Below are 23,369 nucleotides of genomic sequence, written 5' to 3' on the forward strand. Positions count from 1 at the left end.
ACGGAGGAATGGATAACCGGGTAAAAGTCGGAATACAGAATGCCTTTACGAGAGATGGGACAAGAGCGGACAGCTTCCTTGGCGGCAGCATCCGCACCCTCATTTAAAGACACACCAATATGGCTAGGAACCCAACAAAACTCAACCGACTTAAATTTACTGTGAACAAGAAACAGCCAATGCTGGATCTCGACAACTACAGGATGAACCGGATTAAAGGACCCGAGAGCCATGAGGGCACTACGGGAATCAACAACAACTACAAAGGAAGACTGACAACGAGAAAGCAGAAGACGAAGAGCATAGAGAATAGCATAAAGCTCCGCTGTAAAGATGCTAGTCTCCGGAGGTAAGCGACACATATAAGTGCAATCAGGAAAAACAACAGTAGCCAACACCATCCGCTGACTTAGATCCATCGGTGAAGATAGAAACGGAGCGGGAGTGAGAAGAAAAGTGCTCAAGGAAAAGGCGTTTTAGAACCGTAGGAGGGGTAAAAGCTTCAGTGATACGGGTCAAGGATGTACAAAACCGCGGAAGAGGTACTCTCCATGGGGGCAAAGAAGGAACAACAGGGGCCTCGTAGCCTGGTGGATAGCGCGCAGGACTCGTAATTCTGTGGCGCTGGTTCGATTCCCACACGAGGCAGAAACAAATGGGCAAAGTTTCTTTCACCCTGAATGCCCCTGTTACCTAGCAGTAAATAGGTACCTGGGAGTTAGTCAGTTGTCACGGGCTGCTTCCTGGGGTGTGTGTGTGTGGTGTGAAAAAAAAAAAAAGTGTAGTTAGTAAACAGTTGATTGACAGTTGAGAGGCGGGCCGATAGAGCAAAGCTCAACCCCCGCAAACACAACTAGGTGAAAACGAGGAGAAACATTAGAAATACGAACGGAAAGAGAGTCCTGTAGGCGAGATAGCCGGACAGAAAGAGGGAGGTGGAGAAGAGGAACAGTAACTGCAGGAGGGGTAAAAGTTAAAGCACGACAGAGGCGAGAGGAAGGATGTTGTAAGGACCGCGCAAGATAGCGAAGACAGTAGCGATCACGGCGGTCTTGGAGAGACAGGAAGCCAGTGTTAACATACAAGCTGAGGACGGGAGTCGAACGAAAGGCACAAGAACTGAGGCGCAACCCAGTATGGTGCAAAGCATCCAGACAGCGAAGAGTAGAAGGAGAAGCAGACGAGTAAGCAGGGCAACCATAATCGAGCTTAGACAGGACGAGAGAGGAATGTAAAGCAAGGAGAGTGCGCCTATCTGCCCCCCAAGAAGTATGGGACAAGACCCGAAGGAGGGTAAGGGCCTTAGAGCACTCAACTCGGAGGTAAGAGATATGGGGAGACCAAGAAAAACGAGTGTCAAGGAATAACCCCAAAAGCTTCGCAGAATCTGTGTACTCGAGGGGATGATCATAAAGTGACAAAGAGGGACGAAGAACGACCCGTTTCCGCGTAAAAGTCATGGCACAAGTCTTAGAAGTAGAGAACATGAAGCCATGATCGGTGGCCCAAGATGACACGGCATCAATTGCAAGTTGAAGCCGGCGCTGAAGGAGAGGCGAATCATCACCCTGACAGCAAAGGGTAAGATCATCGACATAGAGAGCGGAGAAGACACCTGAATGAAGAGAGGAAAGAAGTCCATTGAGGGCAACCAGAAAAAGAGTAGTGCTTAGAACACTACCCTGGGGCACACCTTCGTATTGCTGAAAAGAGGCAGAGAGCGGTACCAAGGCGCACCCGAAAGGAACGACGAGAGAGGTAGCTGCGGAGAAAGACAGGGAGACGACCACAAAGGCCAAAAGAATGAAGTTGAGATAGAATATGATACTGCCAAGTGGTGTCGTAAGCCTTTTCCAGGTCAAAAAGGACAGCAACAACGGAGGTCTTCGAAGCAAAAGCAGTACGAATATAGACCTCCAAGTTCACCAGAACATCTGTCGTGCTGCGGCACTTGCGGAAACCAAATTGAGAAGGGGAGAGGAGGTGATGGTGTTCCAGGAACCACATCAGACGAACGTTAACCATACGTTCAAAGAGTTTGCAGACAACTTGTGAGGGCAATAGGGCGAAAGTCCTTTGGGGAAGTACCCAGAGACCCCGGTTTGCGAACAGGAATGCCAACGGCTTCGAGCCAGTCCTCAGGGACTGACGACGACTCCCAGATCCGATTATACAGACTCAGTAAATACTGAGACGTGTACGGAGGGAGATGGCGAAGCATCTCATAATGAATACCATCGGGGCCCGCCGCCATAGAACCGCAGAGGGCCAGGGCAGAACGAAGTTCAGAGAGAGAGAAGGGATCATTATAGGGAAGCTGAAGACGAGTGCAGAAATCTAAAGGACGAGACTCAAGGACAGGTTTACGAAGAAGGAAAGATTGAGGAAGATGAAGACCAGAGCTAACAGAAGAAAAGTGGGAACCCAGTATGGAAGCGACCTGCAACGGGTCCGCCACAAGAGTATCATGGAGGTGAAGGACCGGTGAAACATCGGGAACGAACTTACCCGCTATCTTGCGGATACGCTTCCAGATCTGGGACAAAGGAGTTTCGGACGTAATTGTTGCGACATAAGATGCCCAACATTCACGTTTAGCCGTAAGGATGCCCCTACGGGCCACCGCACTCGCTTTCCGAAAGAAAAGAAAAAGAATCGGTCGTCTGCCTACGGCGGTGCCTCTTCCAGGCTGCACGCTTACAGCAGACAGCCCGAGCACAGTCCGCATTCCACCACGGAACGCACTTCCGTGGACCCCGAAAGGAAGAGCGAGGAATAGAGCGGAGGGCAGCGTTGAAGACAGTGTCATGAAAAAGGAGAGCACCAGAGAGGCAGAAGGGAGAGGTCAGAGAGAGCAGCACTGAGGGTAAATAGGGTCCAGTCCGCCTTAGCAAACTGCCACCTAGGGAAAGAGAGGGAAGGGCGAAAAGAGAAAAAGGAAACAAGGATGGGGAAATGATCACTTCCATGGAGGTCATCAAGAACCTGCCACGTGAAATCTAAGTAAAGAGAAGAAGAGCAGAGAGAAAGATCGAGACAAGAAAAGGTGCGAGTCCGAGAGTCCAAATGAGTGGGCTCACCAGAATTCAGAAGAGACAGGGAAGAAGAGAGGAAAACCGGCTCAAGAAGGCGACCCCGTGTATTCGTCAGAACGTCACTCCAAAGAGAATGATGACAATTGAAGTCACCCAGCAGGAGCACAGGCTCCGGCAAGGAGTCTAGGTGGTGTTTCAAATCAGGAAGAGAAAGCGGGTCACTCGAGGGGAGATAAATGGAACAAACTGTGTACCATTTCCCCACAAAGATACGAGCAGCAGAACAATAGAGGCGCGAAGGAAAAAGTAAAGGAACAAAGGGAACATCAGCACAAATCAAGAGAGTAGAAGAATTAGAAGCCCCAGCAACGGCTGGGGGGGGGGGGGGGGGAAGAGAAAGGAATAGCCACGAAAACGACCAGGACGAGCACCAAGCATCGGCTCCTGGAGACAGACACAAGGGGGCGAAAACTGCGAAATCAGAAGTTGGAGTTCGAAGAAATTGGCGTAATAACCTCGAACGTTCCATTGAAGAAGAGACATCGACGAGAAGAGAAAAGACAAAAACAGAGAACAAGGAAGAAACAAAGGCGAAAGAGCAACAGAGCACGTTAAAGAATATCAGGGTCGGGATCAAGGTCAGCAAAGTCAGGGTTAGGGGGCATGGTTAAACTGAGCAAAGACGGAGGGAAGGAAGCGGGAGAACAGACCAGAGGTGGGCAGGCGGGGTCCGCAGGAGGAGGAAGAGACAACCGAGAGGAGCAGTCAAGGACAGCAGCAGGAAGAGGGGGGGTAGAAAGAGGAGAGCGCACCTCAGCAACGGCAGCAACCGAGAGGGAAGCGGGGGATAAAGAAACCTCCATAGCAGGAACAGGGCGCGCAACCACCGAAATGGGAGGGGAAAGAGCGAGAGAGGCAGAAGTAGGGGCTGAGGAAGAAAGCGAAACCTTCTTACCCACCGGGGAGGAGGAAGGAGAGGAGCCAGGCTTACGCTTCTGACGTAAAGAGACATGTGTCCCAGCAACCACGTACTGGGCAACGGATTCTAGCGTCTCAACAGGAGAAGCTGAACGAGAGCACACATGACGGCCGTTTGGAGAGCGATGGACATCAGCCCGCACCAACAGGCGGCGGGGAGAGTCAAGAGACTGAGGGGAAGGATGGGTAGGAGGAACGGAGGGAGACGAGGAAGACACAGGAGACAAGACAGACCGGGTAGAAAGAAGGGGAACCCCAGACAGAGGACCAGGAGGTGGATCCTTCGGGAGAGAACCCAAAGGAACAGAGGGGGCAGTGGGCGTATCAGGGTCCAAGGCCCGGAAACGGTTGTGAGTGAGGAAGGTGGGAAGGACGAGGAGAGGAAGAGCGCAACACGTGAGCATAAGAGAGATTAGCATAAGGCGGGAGCCGGCGAACCTGGCGCCTCGCCTCAGGAAAAGATAAACGCTCCCGGTGCTTCAAGTTGCGGCCGGCTGCCTCAAGCTTGTAAGTAAGTAAGTAATTATCAAAAGAAGGCACCAAACCGGGAAGGCTATGTAGCACCATCAAATACGCAAAATAATCAGAGGGCGCTAAATATCACCAAGGATGCCAATACGAGAACAAAAACGCATAAGGCGAACGATATCAAAAGTATCCGAGTCACCAAGAATTCTATCGAGAGACAGGTGACCGCGAGGGGCGGTCGGAAAGCAAGACACACGCTCGTCCTGGAAGTCAGGACATTCAAGAAGGACATGCACGACCGTAAGAGGGACAATGCAACTAGGACAATAAGGAGCAGGGCGGCGCTCCATCAAGTGACCATGGGTTAAGCGAGTATGGCCAATACGCAACCTCGCCAGAGCTGTTTCCCACCGCCGGTTACGGTGGAAGGAGGACGGCCACGAGGAAACACAACATTTAAGAGTACGTAGCTTGTTACCAGTAACAGACAACCAAGAAGCCTGCCAACGGGTAAGGACTGAGGAATGGATAACTGGGTAAAAGTCGGAATACGGAATGCCTTTACGAGAGATGGGACAAGAGCGGACAGCTTCCTTAGCGGCAGCATCCGCACGCTCATTTAAAGACACACCAACATGGCTGGGAACCCAACAAAACTCAACCGACTTAAATTTACTGTGAACGAGAAACAGCCAATGCTGGATCTCGACAACTACTGGATGAACCGGATTAAAGGACCCGAGAGCCATGAGGGCACTACGAGAGTCAACAACAACCACAAAGGAAGACTGACAACGAGAAAGCAGGAGACGAAGAGCATAGAGAATAGCATAAAGTTCTGCTGTAAAGATGCTAGTCTCCGGAGCCAAGCGACAAATATAAGTGCGATCAGGAAAAACAACAGAGTAGCCAACACCGTCCGCTGACTTAGACCCATCGGTGAAGACAGAAACGGAGCGGGAGTGAGAAGAAAAGTGCTCGAGGAAAAGGCGTTTTAGAACCGTAGGAGGGGTAAAAGCTTTAGTGATACGGGTCAAGGAAGTACAAAACCGCGGAAGAGGGACCCTCCACGGGGGCAAAGAAGGAACAACACGAGGAGAAACATCAGAAATACGAACGGAGAGAGAACCCTGTAGGCGAGATAACCGGACAGAAAGAGGGAGGTGGTGAAGAGGAACAGGAACCGCAGGAGGGGTAAAAGTCAAAGCACGACAGAGGCGAGAGGAAGGATGTTGCAAGGACCGCGCAAGATAGCGAAGACAGTAGCGATCACGGCGGTCCTGGAGAGACAGGAAGCCAGTGTCAACATACAAGCTAAGGATGGGAGTCGAACGAAAGGCACCAGAACTGAGGCGCAACCCAGTATGGTGCAAAGCATCAAGACGGCGAAGAGTAGAAGGAGAAGCAGACGAGTAAGCAGGGCAACCATAATCGAGCTTAGACAGGACGAGAGAGGAATGTAAAGCAAGGAGAGTGCGCCTATCTGCCTCCCAAGAAGTATGGGACAAGACCCGAAGGAGGGTAAGGGCCTTAGAGCACTCAACACGGAGGTAAGAGATATGGGGAGACCAAGACAAACGAGTGTCAAGGAATAACCCCAAAAGCTTCGCGGAATCTTTGTATTCAAGGGGATGACCATAAAGTGACAAAGAGGGACGAAGAACAACCCGTTTCCGCGTAAAAGTCATGGCACAAGTCTTAGAAGAAGAGAACTTGAAGCCATGACCTGTGGCCCAAGACGACACGGCATCAATTGCAAGTTGAAGCCGGCGTTGAAGGATTGGCGAATCATCACCCTGACAACAAAGGGTAAGATCATCGACATAGAGAGCGGAGAAGACACCAGAAGGAAGAGAGGAAAGAAGACCATTGAGGGCAACAAGAAAAAGAGTAGTGCTCAGAACACTACCCTGGGGCACACCTTCGTATTGCTGAAAAGAGGGAGAGAGAGCGGTACCAAGGCGCACCCGAAAGGAACGACGAGAGAGGAAGCTGCGGAGAAAGAGAGGGAGATGACCACGAAGGCCAAAAGAATGAAGTTGAGATAGGATATGATAACGCCAAGTGGTGTCGTAAGCCTTTTCTAGGTCAAAAAGGACGGCAACAACGGAGGTCTTCGCAGCAAAAGCAGTACGAATATAGACCTCCAAGTTCACCAGGACATCTGTCGTGCTGCGGCACTTGCGGAAACCAAATTGAGAAGGGGAGAGGAGGTGATGGTGTTCCAGGAACCACATCAGACGAACGTTAACCATACGTTCAAAGAGTTTGCAGACACAACTTGTGAGAGCAATAGGGCGAAAGTCCTTAGGGGAAGTACCCAGAGACCCCGGTTTGCGAACAGGGAGGACAACGGCATCGAGCCAGTCCTCAGGGACTGACGACGACTCCCAGATCCGATTATACAGACTCAGTAAATACTGAGACGTGCTCGGAGGGAGATTGCGAAGCATCTCATAATGAATACCATCGGAGCCCGCCGCCGTAGAACGGCAGAGGGCCAGGGCAGAACAAAGTTCAGAGAGAGAGAAGGGATCATTATAGGGAAGCTGAAGATGAGTGCAGAAATCTAAAGGACGAGACTCAAGGACAGGTTTACGAAGAAGGAAAGATTGGGGAAGATGAAGACCAGAGCTAACAGAAGAAAAGTGGGAACCCAGTTCGGAAGCGACCTGCAACGGGTCCGCCACAAGAGTATCATGGAGGTGAAGGACCGGTGAAACATCGGGAACGAACTTACCCGCTATCTTGCGGATACGCTTCCAGATCTGGGCCAGAGGGGTCTCGGACGTAATTGTTGAGACATAAGACGCCCAACATTCACGTTTAGCCGTACGGATGGCCCTACGGGCCACCGCACTCGCTTTCCGAAAGAAAAGAAAAGAATCGGTCGTCTGCCTACGGCGGTGCCTCTTCCAGGCTGCACGCGTACAGCGGACAGCCCGAGCACAGTCCGCATTCCACCAGGAAACGCACTTCCGTGGACCCCGAGAGGAAGAGCGAGGAATAGAGCGGAGGGCAGCATTGAAGACAGTGTCATGAAAAAGGAGGAGAGCGCGAGAGAGAGAGGCAGAAGGGAGAGGTCAGGGAGAGCAGCACTGAGGGTAAATAGGGTCCAGTCTGCCTTAGTAAACTGCCACCTAGGGAAAGAGAGGGAAGGGCGAAAAGAGAAAAAGGAAACAAGAATGGGGAAATGATCACTTCCATGGAGGTCATCAAGAACCTGCCACGTGAAATCTAAGTAAAGAGAAGAAGAGCAGAGAGAAAGATCAAGACAAGAAAGGGTGCGAGTCCGAGAGTCCAAATGAGTGGGCTCACCAGAATTCAGAAGAGACAGGGAAGAAGAGAGGAGAAACGGCTCAAGGAGGCGACCCCGGGTATTCGTCAGAACGTCACCCCAAAGAGAATGACGACAATTGAAGTCACCCAGCAGGAGCAGGCTCCGGCAAGGAGTCCAGGAGGTGTTTCAAATCAGGAAGAGAGCGGGACACTCGGGGGGTGATAAATGGAACAAACTGTGTACCATTTCCCCACAAAGACACGAGCAGCAGAACAATGGAGAGGCGAAGGAAAAAGTAACGCAACAAAGGGAACATCAGCCCGAATCAAAAGAGCAGAAGAATTAGAAGCCCCAGCAATGGCTGGGGGGGGGGGGGAGAGAAAGGAATAGCCACGAAAACGACCAGGACGAGCACCAAGCATTGGCTCCTGGAGACAGACACAAAGGGGCGAAAACCGCGAAATCAGAAGTTGGAGTTCGAGGAAATTGGCGTAATAACCTCGAACGTTCCATTGAAGAATGGACAACGACGAGAAGAGAAAGGGCAAAAACAGAGAACAAGGAAGAAACAAAGGCGAAAGAGCAACAGAGCACGTTAAAGAATATCAGGGTCGGGATCAGGGTCAGCAAAGTCAGGGTTAGGGGGCATGGGTAAACTGAGCAAAGACGGAGGGAAGGAAACGGGAGAACAGAGCAGAGGTGGGCGGGCAGGGTCTGGAGGAGGAGGAGGAGGAGGAGGAGGAGGAGGAGGAAGGAAGGAGGAGGAGACAACGGAGAGGAGCCGTCAAGGACAGCAGCAGCAGGAGGGGGAGTAGAAAGAGGGGAGCGCACCCCAGCAAGAGCAGCAACCGAAAGGGAAGCAGGGGCCAAAGAAACTTCCATAGCAGGAACAGGGGGCGCAAGCACTGAAACGGGAGGGGAAGGAGCAACAGAGCCAGAAGGAGGAGCTGAGGAAGAAAGCGAAGCCTTCTTACCCGCCGGGGAAGAGGAAGGAGAGGAGCCAGGCTTACGCTTCTGACTTAAAGAGACCGGTGTCCCAGCAACTACGTACCGGGCAACGGATTCCAGTGTCTCAACAGGAGAAGCCGAACGAGAGCACACACGACGGCCGTTAGGAGAGCGATGGACATCCGCCCGCACCGACAGGCGGTGGGGAGAGCCAATAGATGGAGGAAGAGGATGGGAAGGAGGATCGGAGGGGGACGAGGAAGAAGACACAGAAGACACGACAGACCGGGTAGAAGGAAGGGGAACCCCAGACAGAGGACCAGGAGGATGATCCTTCGGGAGAGAACCCAAAGGAACAGAGGAGGGGGCAGTGGGCGCATCAGGGTCCAAGGCCCGGAAACGGTTGTGAGTGAGGAAGGCGGGAAGGACGAGGAGAGGAAGAGCGCAACACGCGAGCATAACAGATATTAGCATAAGGCGGGAGCCGACGAACCTGGCGCCTCGCCTCAGTTAAAGATAAACGCTCCCGGTGCTTCAGGTTGAGGACGGCTGCCTCAAGCTTGTAATGGACACACGCACGGGAGAAGGTAGGATGGGCCTCACCGCAGTTGAGGCAACGAGCCTGGGGAGAAGTGCACTCCGACTTAGAGTGACCTTCGCCACCACACAAAGGACAGAGAGAGAGAGTCCCGGAACAGCTGATGGCACCATGCCCAAACCTCCAGCACTTATTACAGAGCCGAGGAGAAGGAATGTACTCCTGGACAGAGCACCTGGCACCAGCATGAATGACAGAGGGTGGAAGGGTCCTACCATCAAAGGCAATCTTAACAACCCGGAGGGGTTGACGGCGACTACCACGAGGGGGACGAGTAAACGTGTCCGCCTGGACAATAGAATGGGCCTGGGCAGTAAGGATATGTCGAATATCGTCGTGGCAGTCGCGCAGGTCCCGAACACCGGTCGAAACATGGGGCGGGAGCAGAATAGTGCCAACACTGGCATTCAACTGAGCGTTCTTCGAGACCCGAACAGGGGTCTCGCCAAGGCAGGATAAGGCAGCCAATCGGGAAGCAGCATCCTGATTAGGAGCAGCAACACGTGTACCGAGACGAGAAGGGGTTGAAAGTAATGGAGGCATCCACGGAATCAACGAGATGTCTATGGAGGGAGAAATCGTCAGGAGGCGCAGAATCAAGAGGGAGGAGATCAAAATATTTGGCCCACGAAGCAGGACCAAACAAGGCTTGATAGGTAGCAGAACTGGAAGGAATCGAACGAGGGCAGCCGTGACGAGGACGGCGGTGAGAACCCCCAGAGAGGGGTTAAAAGGCGCAGTAGTTACAATTAGAGATGGGGCCGCGCCAGGGGACAAGGTAGTCACCACTGGGGGCTTGGGGCTCGACCCAACCACAGAGGAGGGAGGGGAGCCAGGGGAAGGAATCAGAGGCCAAAGAAGGAGCAAGGTCGGGGCCCAATGCAGCGGAGGCTACAGAGCCCAGTCTTCCAAGACAGGCCGACTCGGGGCTTGGTCGCCCACCCCTCGAGCCTGAGAGGGTACAACAAAAGCATTTCAAGACATAGGTACGAAGAGTGAAATTCATCCACGAATGTGCCCCCATACCCACCATGGAGTCACAATTTGAGGCAGGACACCCAACAGGGAGCTATCGCCGATCATGCCGGGGCCCCCTAGGGGTGCGTCGTGAGTATACGCCCCCACAAACGCCACCTCAAGAATCGTCAGTCCGTCGAGATCGGGTTCAGCGACGAAAAGGGGTTTTGACAATAAAAGGTTCCCCTCGCTAGAGACGTTGGGTACTACAGTTCTACGGGTGCAAGAGTATGCCTCAAGCACCCGGGCGTCAAAAAAGAAGAAGTCCAAAGATAGAATCCAAGACAAGCAAAAGGTCGGCAGTTAACGACAAGCAGATAGGAGAAGAGGGGGTGAAAAACGAAACAATGAAAAGGAAAAGCAATCCGGCACAATTAGATTAGACAGCAGCTGGAGTGCAACGCCAGAAAAGGACAGGACTGTCCACGGAGCATCACACTCCTGCAGCCGTCCATGAAGTCCCCTCACGACGCCAACGTTCCGGATGGGGAGGGGGACTGGGCACCAGCACCCCCCCCCCCCCCATCCTCCCAAACAGTCAGCACAGACAAGGCCCCACAAGTGTGCTCACGAACAACTTCTCAGACACGGTTCCCCAAACACGAGTGCATAACCAATATTTACCTATGGCCTTTCTACCTTAGATAATGGTCGGGAGCCGAGCGGACAGCACGCGGGATTTGTGATCCTGTGGTCCTGGGTTCGATCCCAGGCGCCGGCGAGAAACAATGGGCAGAGTTTCTTTCACCCTATGCCTCTGTTACCTAGCAGTAAAATAGGTACCTGGGTGTTAGTCAGCTGTCACGGGCTGCTTCCTGGGGGTGGAGGCCTGGTCGAGGACCGGGCCGCGGGGACACTAAAAAAGCCCCGAAATCATCTCAAGATAACCTCAAGATGGTGGAAACTTGTGGCTAGTTTGCACATCAGCCACACTAGTTTAACTCGTGGATACTTTGTGGAACAAGGTCCTGCTCTTTTCCGAAAATGTATTTCCCTACTTTCAATCGTGCACTTCATTGTAAACATTTCAGGATATCGCTAATGCAAGGAATGTCATGTCCCTATGTAGAAACCAATACCAATGTTATGTTTGTCTTGCTTTAAATATTACACCCCTTTGAGTAACAGAAGCAGCTTTGTACTGCCCGGCACTGCCTTTTTATAGTTAAGCGAGGTGGAAACTCCTAGAGCAGCTGCTCAGCTCTTCTGCTCATTACTATCCAGATCCCCAAATTATTTAGACATCTTGTATTAGAGCATTAACAGACAAACTTCCCAATGAAATAGTCATCTCCCCCTCCCCCCCTTCAAGAACGAGAACTTTACTGGGAAGTAATTATTAAAAGGAGGCACCAATCAGGAGAGACCAGCACAATCTGTCACTGGATATTTAAATGGCACTACTTATCACCGAGGCTGTGTAAAATGCTTAGGTCAAGCTATGTTTGTATCTCTAAGGATTTTATTTAGGGACAAATGACCACAAGTATTTACTAGGTAGCATGAGATGTTCTGAAAAGTTGGGACATTCACCAAGGATATGCACGACCAATACAGTTTGAATTGAGGAAGAGTCTTCAATTAAGTTCCGCCGAGTTTAGCGGATATGACCAATGCGTTACCTAGCAAGAGCCGTTTTCCAATGCCAATTAAGGTGGAAGCAGGCAGGCCAAGGGGACAAGCTACCTGTAAGAACACCGTTACCTGCTTCATACGACTGCCAATGGCTTGTGTCCGAGGAATGAATGATTTGGCATAAAGTCGTACAGGGAAGGACTTCAGGAAATAATTCAAACGCGGATAGATTCTAGCAGCAGTATCCGTGCTCTATTCAAGAGAATAACTCAATAAGGCTGGGAACCTAGCTAAGTAGTCTTCAATCTATCGGAGAAGAGTAAGCCAAAATTTTACTTCGCCTATCCACAAAGGATTAAACAATTGCAGAGCCATATGTGCATCAGCCACAAAAATAACCATTTACAGGAAAAAAAAAAAAAAAAATATTCCAGCAAGTTTAACTGAAGATGCTAGCCTCCAGGGTAGGTGGCTTAGACATTTGGTCCATAAATATAATTGCGTAGCCAGTATCAAACCTTAAGTGAATTGTGCAACATAATGTGCGCGTGAAGATAAATCTTACAGTCTAAGGGAATGGTTATCTGCTAGATTTGTACCCAACGACTGAAGTGGTGTGCACCCAGCATTGGTTATCACCCTATGTAAGGGCACAAGTACCTCGTGGCTAAAGATCAGTGTTCATATTAATTCAGATATAATGCGTGGCGACATATGTTACCTGGTTATACTGGCAGTACACACTTATAACCATTGATGTCTCATGCCGACAGTGTTCGCAGAGGAGCATAGGTTAGCGAGAAAAATCACTGATACACGACAGTCTCAAACGGTTCTGATAACTTTTCCTCCTACGGCCAGCGACATCACAGACGCCCATAGTTTACCTAATCACATGCTTGTAAATGTAAAGCACACTGCTACCCCTTCTGCCTAAGGCTATTGCCTTCAGTTTTTTTTCTTTGCCTGATTGGGGTTAAATGATATGAATGCATTTGGGGAAGTGCCACTGCTTTAAACAACTTAGTGAGGACAGGTTGCCTTATAGTCTGGTCAACACTACAGTTCTGACCTCGCTAGCAGGTAGGCGTCTGCAAACTGATAGACAAATCCATAACCAGACTATTTAACAACTCACGGTCGCTACATTGACATTATTCCTTTTGTCTCCCCCCCCCCCCCCCAACAGATCAAACGTGTTTGGAAGATGAGCGATGTAGACAAACTACTTCAGAGAATGAAAACAAAGTGTGTGTTTAGTATTTATATTAACACACTTATCAGATTCTTTTATTAAAAATTCTTACTCTAAGACAAAATGAATCAATAGGATTAAAAGCTTACTGCCATTAGTTATAATATTACAATAATGAGAACAAATGGAGAATAACTATTGAACATAGAAGCGTGGAGCTTCACAGATGACACGCCTCAGGCGGAAACAGGAGGAGTCGTGCCAAGTGACACCATCGTTATACTGGTTGTTTAACTCCGCCAGACAGTCCGCGTTGCCTTCATCGTTGTCTGGCTGTGGTAGTCCTCGCCTGGGGAAGACAAGTGGTACTCAATGCCATGATCATTACCAATCAACACCACAAGTGTTTACGGTCAACAAACTAGTTCTCACCTGCCGGTGCTAGACCAGTTAGAGTAGGGAGAGGAAGTGCCAGATAACCACGACCTCGAGTTACGTTTGTTGCCGCTCGTCCAGATGTCGCTGATGTCTGAAATATATAATTTCATTACATCCAAGTTAGCGACTCCAGGCCAAGTTATACTCCAATACTAGCATGTCAACTTGCGTGCAATCAGGAACCTGGAGATTAATTCTTGCTTCCTGAGACTTTCAATACTGACGGCCTGGAAGCCGTTGCCACGGCCAGAGCAGTAATAGGTTGCTTGCTCCCAGGTGTAGAGTCTACCAGAGTCGTGACACCATGAGAAGTGATACGCTCTGCCGTCCTCTACCTCGTCAACCTGACCAGTTGGAATACACATTATGTGGGGGGCTCATTTTAAGTGCCATTTAACCTTAACACTGCTATATTAAAGGAAAATAAAACGTCTTACCAGGGGTTTAGCAGCATGGTTACATAGAGATGAAGTTGGACGGAAGGTAAAGGGAGGCAATAGGGAAGATACTTGTTGAGGCTGAGGAATGAAGGCCCGAGGCTGGCTTGGTAGTTGTGGCTGAACAAACACAGGTTGTTGGGCTGGTAGTTGTGGGAGGGTTGCTGGGGTTGAGGAGGTTGGGTGGGGCCGCCTTCAGATACCAAGAGGTTCAGTTGAGGTAACGAATGGCCTGTCAACAGTGACTCCCAAGATGACAGGAGCAGCGTCGTCTCTAATGAAGTATTGGGCCCAGGATGGCATCACTCCCGTCGCAATCACCAGAAATATTATGACACTCATCTGTAACGAGATTAAAATATTACAAAAAACAAGTAACTGACAACTATTGTTAAGTTACATCACAAGTAAACAAAGTACGTCTTCATTTTGGAAGTAATAATTTTGCAAAACTTGCTAGATTCAAAGTAGCACATACATGCGTAAGTATATTTTAGACAAGTTAAAGATTTCAGTAGTGAAGTTTCACACAAAAAAAAACTTTGACATAGTAAGTAATTATTAAAAGAAGGCATCAAACTGGGAAGGCTATGTAGCACCATCAAATGCACGAAATAATCAGAGGACGCTAAATATCATCGATGATGCCAATATAGAATAAAGACTCAAGGCGAAAGATATCAAAAGCACCCCATTCACCACGAACTATCGAGGGACAAGCGACTGCAAGGAACGGTAGGAAAGCAGAACACCCTCGTCCTGGTAGTCAAGACATTCAATAAGGACATGCACGACTGAACGCAGAAAAATGCAATTTGGACAATTGATGGAGTTTTGCCCTGCTCCTTAGTGATGGTGAATTAAGCAAGTGACCGATATGCAACCTTGCTAGAGTCACTTCCTGCCGCCAGTAGGAGGAAGGACACTGAAGGGGGGGGGGGGAAACTATGCTTAAAAGCCCACAGCTTGTTATCAACTGCAGAAAACTAACAACCCTGCCAACAGGCAAGGATGGAGGAATGAATAACTGGGTAAAAGCCAGAATACCTTTACTGGAGATGGGACAAGAACAGATAGGCTTTCTAGCAGCAGCATCTGTACGCTTAAACACCAAAATGGCTGGTAACCCAGCAAAGTTACAGATAAGTTTAGAGATGAGCAACAACCTATGCTTCTCGATAATCACTGGATGAACAGGATTAAGGGACCCTAGAGCCACGAGGAGAATTAACTACAACCACAAAGGATTGACACAGAACGCAGGAGACAGTAGAGAGAATAGCATAAATTTCCACTAAAGATGCTAGTCTCTGAAGGGAGGCAATACACAAGTGCGGTCAGGAAAAACAGTAGCCTACATCGCCCGCAGACTTAGACCCATCGGTGAAGATTGGAACCAAGCGGATGTGTGAAGAAAAGTGCTCAAGGAAAAGGCTTTTCAGAATCATAGGAGGCGTAAATGCTTTAGTGATGCGGTTCAAGGATGTACAAAACTTTGGCAGGGGTACTCAATTGGTGATGGAGTCTCCCCTCCTCCCCCCCCAAAAAAAAAAATTAATGTTGAGAAACATTAGAACTAAGGACCTAATGAGAATAATGTTAGATATACACAGACAAAACAAGGGAGGTGGTGAAGAGGGACAGGTAATACAAGAGGGGTAAAATGCAAAGCACGACAGAGATTGGAGAAAAAGTTTTAAGGACCGCACAGAATAGCGAAGACAGTAGCAATTATGGCAGTCCTGTAGAGATTGGAAGCTAGTGTCAACGTACAAGCCGAGGGTTGGAGTTTAACAAAAGGCACTACAGCAGAGGTGCAATCCAGTATGGTGCAAAGCATCAAAACTGCGAAGAGTAGAAGCAGGCGAGTAAACAGGGCAACCATAATCTAGTTTAGATAGGACGAGAGAAGAATGTAAAAAGGAGAGTGTGCACCCATCTCTTCCCCCCCCCCCCCCATCCCTCCAAGAAATATAGGACAACACTTTGAGGCGGTTAAGGGCCTTAAAGCTTTCAACTCAGGTAAGAGATATGGGGCGACCAAGACAAACGAGTGTCAAAGATGAACTCCATAACCTTAACGCAATTTTTATTCAAGGCGAAGACCATGAAGCAACAAGGATGGACGAAAGAACTACACGCCTCCGAGGATAAGTCATAGAACAAATTTTAGAGAACTAAGCCATGATCGATGGCCCAAGACGACACGGCATCAATTGCAAGTTGAAGACGCCGTTGAAGAGGCGAATCATCACCGATAGCAAGGTTAAGATCGTCGACAGAGACGAGAAGAGGCCAGAAGGAACGAAGATCATTGAGGGCAACCAAATAAATTTATTTTGTTCAGAACATTACCTTGGGGTACACCCTCATATTGCCTTAAACGTGCAGAGAGTTGTACCAAGCCTCCCTAAAGGAACGAGGAGATGAAACTTTAGCAGACGAGGGGGAAGATTCCCACAAAGGCCAAAAGAATGAAGTTGAACAGAATATGATACCGCCAGGAAGGCAGCATCATATTCTGGCTCAAAGAGCCTTAAGAGGCTCTTCCAGGTCAAAAAGGACGGCAACAATAGAGATCCTTGCAGCAAAAGTAGTACGAATAGAGACCAAGTTCACCAGGACATCTGTTGTGCTGCAGCACATGCTAAAACCAAGCCGAGAAGGAGACGTGGTGATAGTGTTCCAAGAACTACATACGAACATTAACCATACGTTAAGACTTTAGAGACAACTTTTGAGGGCAATAGGGCGGAAACCTAGGAAAGGGTAGTCGAGGGATGACCTAAAGTGGTTTCCATAATGGGAGGACAACCGCATCGAGCCAGTCCTCAATGATTGACTACGACTCCCAGGTCTGATTAAACCGACTCTAAATACGTTTAGAGACGAAAATATCAGACGTTTCACAATCTCCCTCCCCGCACATCTCAATGATTGGCATCAGAGTCCACCACCGTAGAACCACAGAGGGCTACGGCAGAGAAGCTCAGAAGGGATCGTTATAGGGAAGGCCGAGATGGCTACAGAAATCTAAAGGGAGAGATTAAGAAGACTTAAGGAAAGCTCTACGAAGACGAGAACCAGAGCCAACATAAAAAGTGGAAACCCAATTTCGTCACGATGTGCAACCGGTCCCTCCCCCCATACGTACAAAGTATCACAGGTGAAGGACTGGTGAGACATCGTGAACCAAGTTGCCCACTATCTTTTAGACACGCTTCCAGATCTGCAGCAGGAGGAGTTTCAGACGTAATGGTGGAGACAAGACAGTACACATGTTTAGCTGTACTGATGGTCCTTCGGGCCACCATACTCTTTCCGAAACAAAAGAAAAGACTCAACCGTCTGCAGTTTCGCCCAGGCTGCATGCTTACAGCCCGAGCAGAGTCTACCAGGGAATGCACTTCCGCCTTCCCCGAGAAGGAGAGCGAGGAATAGAGTGCGGGCTATGTCGAAGACTCATGAAAAAAGGAGGGCCACGAGGGAGAGGCAGAATGGAAACGTTGGAGGTAGTAACATGGAGGGTAAAGAAGCGCCAGTCAGCTTCAGCAAACTGGCACCTAGGGAAGGAGTGGTGAGGGTGAAACGGAAAAGTGTAACAAGGATAGGAAAATGGACACTGCCATGGAGATAATCAAGAACCTGCCACACGAAATCAAAGTAAAGAGATGAACAAAGAGAAAGATAAAGACAGGAAAGGGGTGCGAGTCTGAGAATCCAAATAAGTGGGCTCGCCAGAATTCAGGAGATGGAAGAAGAGAGGAACGGTTCAAAAAGGCGACCCCATGTGTCAAAACATCACCCCAAAGGGTATGTTGACAATTTAAATCTTCTAGCAGGAGCACAGGCAAGGAATCATGAATTTTTTTTTTTTTCTAAGAACCGGAAGAGCAACCTGGACATTTGGGAGGTGGGGGGGGGGGGGGAAGGGGAAGGGTTGAGAAACTAATAGCCATGGAAGCTACCAGGACGAGCACCCAAGCACTGGCTCCTGAGACAGAGGCGAAAACTGAAATTAGAAGCTGGAGGTAAGGAAATTTGCGTAGTATCCACGAAAGTTACACTGAAGAAAATACAATAAAGAACATAGCAACATAGAAGAAAAGGGTGGAAAAGGAACAACACATTAAAGAAGCTCAGGGTCAGCAAAGTCAGGCGGAATGGGTAAAATGATTAAAGATGGAGGGAAGGGAGCAGGGTCCAGAAGAGGAGGAGGCAGAGGAGACAACCAAGAGTGGCAGTCAAGGACAGCAAGAGGGGAGCGCACCTCAGCAACCAAGAGGGGAGCGGGGGCCAAAGAAACTTTAATAGCAGGAAGAGGGGGCTCAACATGAGAGTGAACAATATCTCTGGGAATGTAATGGACATCAGCCCACACACAAGCAGCGTGGAGAACCAAGAGATGGAGGACCAGAGGGAGAGGAGAAAAAGGAGAAGAGACATGACAAACCGAGTAGAAATAAGGGGAACCCCTGACAGAAAGAGGGGAACCATTCTGGACCAAACAAAGGAACTGGGGAGGTGGGCGTGCCTGGGTATAAGGCCTGAAGTGGTTGCGAGACTGAGGAAGGACGAGGAGAGGGGGGGGGGGGGGGGGGGGAGTGCAACACGTGAACATAAGAGTCGTACAGGGAGAGGGTAGAGTTGAACCTCTTCTCAGAAAAAGAAACTTTCCCCAGTGTTTCAGGTGGAAGACTGCTGCCTCAAGTTTGTAATCTATACACTAGTATCTGGCAGCCAAGAGGACAGCACTTCGGATTCTTAGGCCTGAGGTTCGATCCGAAGTGGAGGCAGAGAAATGGGCAAGTCTTTCACACTGATGTTCCCGTTACCCAGCAGGGTATAGGTACCTGGGAGTGAGCTGCTGTGGGCCACTTCCTGGGGGGGGGGGGGGTCCGATGACCAGGCCACGGGGACGCTAATCCCCGAAATCAAGATTAGCTCAAGAGCACGAGTGAGAGAAAGTAGGGTCGGCCTCACTGCAATTGAGGAAAGGAGCCCGGGGAGAAGTCTACTCCAACTTACACCCTTGTCTTGTGTGGAGGCAACATTGGAGCATGCGAGGGCACCATGCCAAAACTTCCAGTACTTTTTATAAGAGCCAATGAGATGGAACGTACTCCTGAATGGAGCATCTGGCACCAGCAAGAATGACAGGTCAGAAGGGTCCTAACATCAAAAGAAATCACCACCCGAAGGGGCTGACGGCAACGACCACGAGGGGAGGGGGGGTGTCTAGTAAACATGTCTACCTGAAAGACAGAATGGCCTTTGATTCTTCATATCCTCGTGGCAGTCTTTTAGATTGCCAACACCCACTGGTTACAACATGATACACGAGAACTGTGCCATGACTAGTATTTAACAGCGTTCTTTGCTATGCAAAAAGGGGTCTCGCTAATGCAGGATAAGGCAGCCAAGCGAGTAGCTGCATCTTTAGAAGGATCAGCAACGACTCTCGCCGAGACTGGGGGGGGGGGAAGTCTAGTAGAATCCAAAGGATGGAGCTCAAAGTACTTAGGCCGCGTAGCAGGACCAATCTAGGAATGGTACAAATTAGCATGGGAAGGGAGCATACAAGAGCGGCCGTGAAGGTGACAACGGCGAGAACTTCGAGAAGGGTCATAAGGTGCAGTAGTGACAAAGATGGAGCCGTGCAAGGGGACGAGGCGGTCACCACAGAGGGTTTGGGGACTACCCTCCTCGACATAGGAGGGAGGGGAGCAGGCCAGAGTAGTCTGCTATGGGCCCAGAACAGGTCCTGTAGTAGGAGATACAGAGCAAAGTCTTCCAGGACAGTTTGACTCGGGGAGCCTGGTCGCCCACCCCACGAGCGAGTAAGAAGTCTTGTCAGTCATGCATCAATCAATCTAAATGTTTGGGACCTGGAACCAAGGGACACCACCTACCATGGTAGCCAGGTACGCCGAGCACGCGCCATTGCAGGAAGGGTGCGTCGTCTCCAGCGGTGCTCCCCTTTTCAACAGAGGAGTCTTACTACGTCGTCTAGTCTCCCATACTGGTGCCAAGACCCCATTCACCCTATCGCCCCAGCCGGGACACTTGACCAGCCACTCAGGGGGGGACCTCCCCCCTCCAGCAGGTGGTCCGATGGCTCACGAGGCCACTACGTGGTTCTCTTCTGAACGTACACCACCCAAAAAGGGGCAAAGGCAACCATCACTGGTCCCAGGGACGTGTACACGAGCTTCATCACGGCAAGGGGACACCACGGAGGGAGCTTCATGTAGCAATTATCCATCGATTGCTGCAATTACTGTTTACATGAACATAGTTAAAACTAATTCCAACAAAGTTTCCATTGACTGGTTAAACACTATTGCCAGAGCAATAATCAATGTTATACACCTGGTCTCTGGCCTGGGAAAAATACTAGAGCACGTTTAAGGCAGTAAACTCTTCTCCAACGAGTTTGTGATCCCACTGGTACGACCACAAGAAAATGCAAAGTATCCACCCCCCCCCCTTAGTCTCGTTTTGCAGGTCGTGTGTAATGTTTAGCCTTTACTACAACAGAAGAGGCTTTGTTCTCTATTTAGATACCCGGTTGGTTAGAAAAGTTAATGTCCATGAGGATCAGTGCCCTATAGGTTCAATACACGCACGTGCTCTTTGTATCAACTTTCTGTAGAGGGCAAAGGGGCCGTACTTTCACAAGGTTTAGGAAGCTTAAACCTATCTTGCAAGACCCATTCCATGCATACCACTTTCGAAGAAAGTTCGTCCACTAGCTATTCATCATCGCTGGCAATTTAGAGTTTACATTGTTGGGTCAGGAACCTTTGCAGCTTTACGCATCATTTTGATCTAGGTGAAATGACTTTCCTTTCACCCTAAAGTTCATTCCATGGATAAGTTTTCGGCAAGATCTTTGTGCTAACCTCCAAGACTAGAAGTACTAATGTTTGGAGGTGCCGGGCAATATAAAGTCATGGTTCAGTACATGTACTACAGTAGTTTTATCATCCCGATTCCTCCCCTCCCCCCCCCCCACCACCACTATGTCCAAAACTGTTGGACGTGGGAGTTGTGTAGCATTTGTTGCACGAAAAGTCAGAGTTTATGGAAGCAAATGCAAGGAGTCTAACTTAACATTCTGGTCAACTTCATTAAGAACAGCATGTTCCGTGTCCACCATATTCAGTAGTTCAAATTTATTGAAAAAAAAACACACTTACATAATTTGTAGATTAACCTACACGTGGTTATCTACCAGATGTCAATGTTAAGGTTTTATGGCAATAGCATTCACCCTGGCGAGTAATTTTACTGCTAAAATTGGTAGTTTTGCATTATGCTTAAAAAAAAAATTACTTCAATTGCTGCCAGGCTTTACCTTCCAGTTTAGAGTAATTGCAGTGAACTAACTGCCTCCCCCAAATGAATCGCGGGTTTACACTGAGCAAGGGGACCCTTTAAGATATACCTATTTAGGAGTATTGTGGTAGCTTTGAATACTCCCTCACTATACTAAAACACGAGGCAAGATTTATGACAAGTTTGTAGTAATAAACCTTCAAGAGCTTTAGTAAAGTACATGCGTGGAATAGAGGTTGTGGCATTCTGAAGAATGTGGGATATTATCTGACCAGGAAGATAATTGCCAGTTAAGGTTTCAATTAAAACTGGCATTAATTGTCACTTCAGGAAAGTCAGCGATGATCCGTCATGCATCAGAAAACACCAGTAGGTAAAGGGGGCGTTTACTAGTTATGTTAGTGCACCATTATGAAGACCAATTCGTCAAGCACCACGATCCTCAAGAAGCACAAGTACTTTATATTCACAAGGGCGAAATTTTCTACGCAATATTTATACCAGCAATAATTGCCATTTAAATACAGTATCCACTGATGATGAAAGAGTGGCCATTTTTTCCATACGACAGCCAAGATGATCGAGGCCGAGTTTTAGATAAGTTACTTAGTGTAAACCTAATCTTACCAATTCAGATTTAGTAAAGTGTAACAAAACCAGGAGGAATCATTTGTTAGACCTGAAGGTGCAAAGGGCATGTTGAATCAAGACAACTTTTCCTTCCAACACCCGTTACACAAGCTCCCTGCAAGTTTGTCAGTATAGGGTCTTTAGAGGTTTAACTGCTCAAGCCAATTATAGGCTTGAGGTTTAGGGAATTTCAGTCAAGTTAATAATTAAAATTAAGTCATGGCCGATTTTAATTCTTGTACAAGAGTTATGATAGTTTCAAAATTAATTAAATACACGAATTTTAGCAGTTTTATACCCAAACCAGTTAACCCACTCCACAAGGTAATATAGAAATCAAGAGACTCTTTTAATGTCATTTAAGAATAATCACTTTGTTAATAATTCTTAAGAACTCCATTTTAGTCGTGTGGAAGACAATTTAAAACTATATTAGGAATTCACATTAGGAGTAATTTATCTGGATATGAATCAAAGGCACGATTATATGCCATCTAGTTACATATAGCCATAGAAGATTACTAGGTATAAACATGGAATGTAATATTGTTGAAGTGGTTAATAACTTGCGTCATTTAGTTGACAACTGTTTGACTCACGACACTACTAGTTTGGCTGTGAAGTAAGGGGGGGGGGGGGGGTGGGAAGTTACAAGTTATGAAATACGTTCAACAATTTAACGTCTATAATAACACCTATTAGACAACTTAAAAAACATAAAAACCAACAAACAACCTATAACAAACATTTCAACAAAACTTAACAAAACACAAACCTTCGCTATGATAAGATGTCTTGCCGTGGAGAGGAGGTAACTGACACACCACGGCTCCAGCTCCCACTTTTATACTCACCACACTGCTTCTCATTGGTTAATAGTCTGACGCAACAGATCCATCTTGGCTTGTAATTGGCTGCGCCTCAACTGGGGTCTAAGACGCTAGTTACTCCTGCCACTACGACCATAACATGCACGTTGCCAGTGGCCGCTGCCAGAGGTGGCCAGTGGCCGCTGCCAGAGGTGGCCAGTGGCCGCTGCCAGAGGTGGCCAGTGGCCGCTGCCAGAAGTGGCCATTGACAATATCAACAATGCAGGCAAGGGCCACTTAACCCCATAATTAACGGAACATTACTTGACCTCCTTCACTGCTATGTAGATTTTGTTTATGTATTGTTTAAATATTTATTATTTATAGTCATTTACCTTATTGTTAATTACAACATAGAGATGGAGAAGAGATGGATGAGGGGAAGACTTGCGCTCCCAAGACAGACACTCACAGTATATTTAGCACTAATGTAATAACTTTTACTTGTACTAAGATGCTTATAAAAGGTTCCCATACTAAGGAGAATTAATAAGTTTACAGTTGTAAAGTTCCTCTAGTAGTGTGAACTATATTAAAGATGAATTGTCAGTTCAAATATC

General features: G+C 48.5%; 1 long non-coding RNA gene across 2 annotated transcripts; it reads right to left on the reverse strand.

Moving 5' to 3' along the window:
- Nucleotides 1-13,150: 13,150 nt before the first annotated feature.
- Nucleotides 13,151-22,874, reverse strand: LOC138372417 (uncharacterized). 2 transcript variants are annotated; one of them, XR_011230857.1, is made up of 5 exons: nucleotides 22,716-22,874; nucleotides 13,970-14,311; nucleotides 13,716-13,876; nucleotides 13,527-13,623; nucleotides 13,151-13,443 (listed from the first exon to the last, which is right to left on the reverse strand). It is a non-coding gene; the product is annotated as an uncharacterized lncRNA (long non-coding RNA). The 2 variants fall into 2 exon arrangements; XR_011230856.1 differs by having other exon boundaries at nucleotides 13,702-13,876.
- Nucleotides 22,875-23,369: the final 495 nt, after the last annotated feature.

The sequence above is a fragment of the Procambarus clarkii genome, chromosome 38 (genome assembly GCF_040958095.1).
Source record: "Procambarus clarkii isolate CNS0578487 chromosome 38, FALCON_Pclarkii_2.0, whole genome shotgun sequence".
Taxonomy (NCBI): domain Eukaryota; kingdom Metazoa; phylum Arthropoda; class Malacostraca; order Decapoda; family Cambaridae; genus Procambarus; species Procambarus clarkii.